Here is a 6,000-nt window from a genome sequence, read left to right as displayed (position 1 = left end):
AACAGCTCCTGAAATTTCATGCATCTGGTCTTCGAAGAAGAAGGGCCAGATGGCCAGATGGTCTGTAGCAGTAGGAATGCTGGGGCTGGGGAGACCTCTTGGCCTCATAGATGTGAAGGAACAATGTGGTTGAGATTTCCTCTGATGGTCTGGGGGTTGAATGCACTGGGCTGGGACCAGGGGCTCCAGCAGGGCTGTGCCGATTGAGTTGCATTGGTGAAGGGTGATAGGGAGTGCAGGGACCAAGTGGATTTCCCCAGACTTGTACTAGGGTACAACGTAGCCTGGGTCACCGCTCTGGCTGGTATGATTTTTCTGGTGCCAAGCACCAAGACAGGAATGGAGGTAAGGTGGGTTATCTGAAATGCTGAAGTCATGCCATGTAGAGGATCCCATCAAATGTGGCTTCAGAAGAATATAAGACAACTTTATTTTCCATTGCACTACCAGAGAATATTAACCTTTAAGTTTGCCATGTACATCTGAGGTGACAAAATAGGAAGTTTCTTGAGAGACAGAACTTCCTTAGAGGCCCAAAGATGGAACCAAAATGACTGACATTTTCTCATCTTCTCTGTCACACTTTTGACAAAAGCAGCATAATTCATTCACCTTTACCTGGTATCAGGAGAGAAGGAATAGCCTGTATAATAAAAAGATGAAGAAAAATTGAAGGACTGACAAAGGACTTTGGTGAATCCTGAAAATCAGGTGGTATTCACTATTGTCCTGGGTTGGGCGCCAAAAGAACTGTACCAGCTACCAAGAAGGAGAAACATGACTGCTACTGCTGAACCCAGGACATTATCCACCCCTTATTCCATACCATTCACGTCATGCTCAGATCCCACATTTTCAATATACTCTTATCTTAGTGCATGGACCAGTCCCTATAAAGCTGCTGAGTCCATCTGGTCCATGACTGGCAGGCTCAATCTCTTGTAACAGTCAGAGCTGGAGAACCTTAGCCAAGCCCCACACTCCAAAACATCCTTGTTATCAGCTCTGTTCCCGAGCCAAAAGTCAAAAGAGTCATGAGTGGCAGGGTGTGTGGGACAGTATGGGCAAGTATCTAGTCCACTGGGCCCCTCCAGTGCTTTGGAAGAGCAGTAGCAGTCATGTTTCTCCTTCTTGGTAGCTGGTGCAGTGCAGTGTTTTGACTTTCAGCTTGGGAACAGAGCTGATAACAAGGATGTTTTGGTTTGGCCAAGGACTTTGTGAGCCTCATGCTCTGCCAGGGAGGAGGGGAAGCCAGGAGGAAGCAGAGACAGGACACCTGACCCAAGCTAGCCAAAGAGGTATTCCATACCACAGCACGTCATGCCCAGGATGTAACTGGGAGTTAGCCGGAAGGGCTGGGGGACTGCAGGGGTGGAGGAGGTATCGGTCGGTGCTTGGTTGGGTTGGGGGGGGCGGCGAGTTATCAATCAGCTGATGCTGAGGTGTTGTATTCTCTTCCCTTGTTATTTCCTTTGTCATTATTATCATTGGTGGTAGCAGTAGTGATCTGTGTTATACCTTAGTTACTAAACTGTTCTTATCTCAACCCGTGGGAGTTGCATTCTTTTCGATTCTCCTCTCTGTCCCTCCGGGAGTAGGGGGAGGGCAAGAAGGGGGGGAGTGAGTGAACGAGTTACCTGACTGGGTTTATCAGCACATCAACTCGCTCTTGAGACACATATCCTTGAAGGGGGCACATTATGAATGCTGTCGCAAATAGTGAAATTCAGAGCTCTAGCTCACCCCGATTTAAAAATACCTTGCAAGAGCTGGTAAGGTTGTGTCCTTCTTTCCATTTTGATTTGCAAGAAGAGACCGATGAAGTTATGACTCAGGAGTTGCAAGGCTTACCTCGATTAAGTTATATTGAGTGGTTGTGTGACCTGATATTCTTAGCTGATGTTTTCAGCTCTCTCAGCAATGACAGCTCCGAAGTCCCAGAAAATTCATATCCCCTCTGCTTGACTATGTGAATTCATCTGAAGGAACATTGAAATGATTGCAAAAGTCTCATTAAGGCATGAACAAAAAAGATGCTACACCTCTCTCTGTGCCTTTGTGGATGGACTGTGTTACTTAAAGATACATCTTGAAAAGTAATTTTGCCATCTGGGCCTTATTTTTGTCCATTTTATGATACTGCTTGAATGAAATTGTGAGAACCCCCTGTTCCAAGATGAATTAGCCACCTGCTTGCTTTCCAAGTGAAATGCCGACACACCCTATGACTAACTGCTTTATGCTATCCTAAATTGAATTAAACGAAAATGAAATCATTCATCCAGGCTGCACACCTGCATAGACTAACCAAATGCATGAGCTTTGGAAATTTTACCTACAGGAACAAAGTAATTTTTATTTTATATCTAAGGAAATCCTAGCAGATTCAATTCCTAAACCTGTCCTGATTGAAGTCAGTGGGAGTTTTTCCATGTCATTTAAAGAGCCTTTAATTACTCTTCCATTCCATAGGAATTCCCTGTAAGTATAAGGAGGTTAATTACTTTCTGAGTAGCATTTGCTTCATATTATTATTAATTATTTAGCAATTGATTATGAGGCATTGCCTCTCAGGGATATGTGTGAGCTGTAATAGGCACCAACAAAGACAGCCTCTGCCCCAAGGATTTTCCAATATCTTCTTTTTATTTGTATGACCAACAAGATGTGGCTTCATTTACAGAGTAGCTTGACCAAAACAAATGGATAAAATAGCAATCTGTCTAAGACTGAGGGACTAGAAGTTTGCAGGGTGGGGAGCGTATGTGCTTTTTACATCTAGGTGACACGTTCAAACCCCAGAGATGGGGAGCAACAACAAATATTCGACCCTAGATGGCTGTTCTCTGAGAAATACACACCTGACATTTGTTCATAAAATAAGCCTCCCCAGGTGGCTGCCCTAAAGGGAATGCCTAGCTGGCACATGTGGAATTGAACATGGGGGCTGAAAACCAGACCTCTCCGTACTGAGACAAAAAGATGTTAGCAGGGAAAATTGCTGTCCATCCTACATCCCTGCTACGGTTCTGGATGTGAGCTATGACTGCTGAAAGGCTGTTAAAAATATATTTCGTTCTGAGGACATGTAACAGAAATAGCTTCCAACTATTCTTCAGCTTCTGCCAGTCTGTGCTGCAGGCGCACAGGAAGCTTCCAAGGAAAGGCTCTGCTGCACCACATACTAATGCCTCCCTGTTGCCTGCACCCTGATAAACACAGAGGGTAAGTAGCATTCCTGTTATCAGGCTGTACCCTGAATTAGAGAGAAGAGACATCCCAAGGGCTGCTCTTCTGCCTCTGAAACTAGTAGTGAGGACAGGGGAGTTCAGATGTATCAGAGCAAGACAGTATGCAGCAGACTGTCAGACTTGACACCAGCTAGGGATTTCACTGTTTAAATCCTAACTTTGGATTCAATCTGTACAGCAACAGGCTGAGAATGAAACAGCAGGCAGCTTTTTCCAATACTTTCAAAGTCCAGGTACCCAGCTGTTACACCCACTTGCTGGTCTTCCCTATCTTTTCTACTGTGCAGCAGACAAGCAATTGAAAACAGCATCACAGCTTAAAAGCTTCTGTGTAAAAACAAATCTGCTCTTCTGCACAATTAAGAATTCACTAAATCAAAGTCACACCATCATGAGTCTGGTGTCCTCTTAGAGGGTCTAGCAATGCTACTCCCTGGTTCAGTGCCTCTGCAAAGCAGAGACTTTTCCTTGGCATCAAGATGTGTGCAAAGAAGTGAGCAGCCTCCTGTGGAAATGCAAGACTGCCCTATTTTCTGCACACGACTGCCTCTCAACCATCTTCACTAGACAGTCTGATTATATGTCTCATATTGCAACACAGCTGTTCATAACTTGTCATCTGCACCAAGAGCACTGGCCAAGTATTCCAGCTGTATAATGGCTTTTTGTTGTTGATTGAAGAGTCTCTGTACAAATTGCTTTCCCTTATATCCCTAGAAATCACACAAACATTGCACAAAGCAGACAGCGATGCATTTAGAACCACCTCTGCAAAGTGCCACAGCAATGTTTTAATGAGGGTTGCCTTCTTCCAAACACTTAGCAGCTCCCATTTGCCAGAGCTTCTTTTGCTGAGAAGATGCATGAAAGATGCTGTTGATGCATCATTGATGGGCATGCTTTTGAATTTGGAGGATCCTGCTGTCTGGTTTGGGAATGCATGACAAAAGGCAAGTTATTTTATGATGACTTGATGCCTTTAATTCTAAATTCTAAAATTTAAATTCTAAAATCAGCAATGCAGAGTACAAGGAGGTTGGTACAAAAACAGAAAACCTGGAAAACCAGCAACAGCAGAGTAGGGGTTGATTAGTCATTGTCCTTCCCAGGATAAGAAGCAGGGGACATTAAGCAAAGCTGTCAGGTTCAAAAGAAACACGAGGGAATAGTTTTCACCGAGTGCTGAATGAGGCTGTGGAACTCCTTGACGTGGGACGCTGTGGATGCTAATTTTTATGTGTCTCAAGTAGGACTGGATGGCTACTCAGAAAGAAACTCTGTTGAGGATTGTTAAATACAAGGACAATACTTCCAACCTAGGAAACGTCTGACCTGCCATTTGTTGGAGCCTGGGGTTGCATCCCTATACGTTTTCCCTATTCATCCACTGTTTCCACATTACCCTCTCTTGGCCACTGGCAGGAATGGGATACCAGACTGTATGTCCCTTCCTTTTAGTCCTGCAAGACATTAGTTTTTGTTCTTAATGTGGATAAGTCCAGAGAACATTAAAAAAAACTCCAAACACCTTTTAGTTCATCTACATCTCTGGTGCTTACAATGATGATAGGATCCAACGTGCATTTCTTCTTACAGACTATAGCCACCAAGAAATAGAGTACAATTGCTGGGGCTGGCACTGATGCCATTTGCTGCACTCCTGGCAGGATCGCACTGCCTGCAATCAGGGACTGATTTCCTCAGCTCTAAGAAGAGTTTGCTTTGTAATTCTGTTCTGTGAAAGTGATACCTATGGAAATACAGGAGCTTGCCCAGAAACATCTGCAATGCAACTGGCCTGAACTTTTCCCAGAAATTCCCTTGGAACTGGGACACTTCCTAGGACCATGCCAGACAGATGCTTGGGCACAGCCGTCAAAGATATTTTGATAATGATGTTTTATATAGTTCACAAGGATTCGGCAAAATGTGTTGCTGCACATGATTTTTTTGTTGGCAAGCCAAGATGGGATGGATGAAACCAAAATCTGGTCCATTTCACTCTTCTTCAGTAGCTTTGACACTCCTGAAAGCTGAAGGTTTATTTCTCCAGCCAGGATGAGACAAGACTATAACTGTTATCAAGCGCACTAATAATCTTGACTTTGTGTATCCTACCACCTGCTCTGTTTGAGAAAAGCAAAGAGTACACTTTCACTGCAAATTTTTAGACTTACTTCATAAGGAAACTAGGTCCACTACTAAGCTCTTTGATAACATCCATGTGTTTCTGTCACAACCAGCACCTTCCACAATCACTTTTGAAGCCATTGTCCAGTTGACAGGGTGGCAAAGATATAAAAAACTTAAAGTTCCTATATAATTAACAGATAAGTCATTGAGTAGTGAGAACAAGCATTATTAATCACCTCACTGAGGGGAAAACAGCAGTGCCCATGCAGCTCTTACTAGACAGAAGAGTTTGATCTCCAGACAGATACTTAGGAAACTATATCCTATTGCTTCTGCTGCTTGTGGATGTACATTTCACTGTCTGCAATACAAATGAAGAAGACACCACCAGACCTGCCTTAACGTACCTCACTGACAATATGATGAAATGAGGAAGTAGCAGCAGGGCTAGATCAGGGAATAAGCTGAGAGAGGGGTCCTCGCTGCTCTACAGACAGCAGAAAATTGTTTTTCCCTGAAAAGCATAATAACATCTTCAGAGAAAACCGGGAGGAAATCTAATAAGAAAGAAATCTGACAGAGCGGGAGTGACTGAAAAGGGTAATTTAACCAGGGC

The sequence above is a fragment of the Pezoporus occidentalis genome, unplaced genomic scaffold (genome assembly GCF_034315485.1).
Source record: "Pezoporus occidentalis ecotype Australia unplaced genomic scaffold, CSIRO_AGI_Poc_V1 ctg2, whole genome shotgun sequence".
Lineage (NCBI taxonomy): Eukaryota > Metazoa > Chordata > Aves > Psittaciformes > Psittacidae > Pezoporus > Pezoporus occidentalis.
This window is presented reverse-complemented; position numbering follows the sequence as displayed.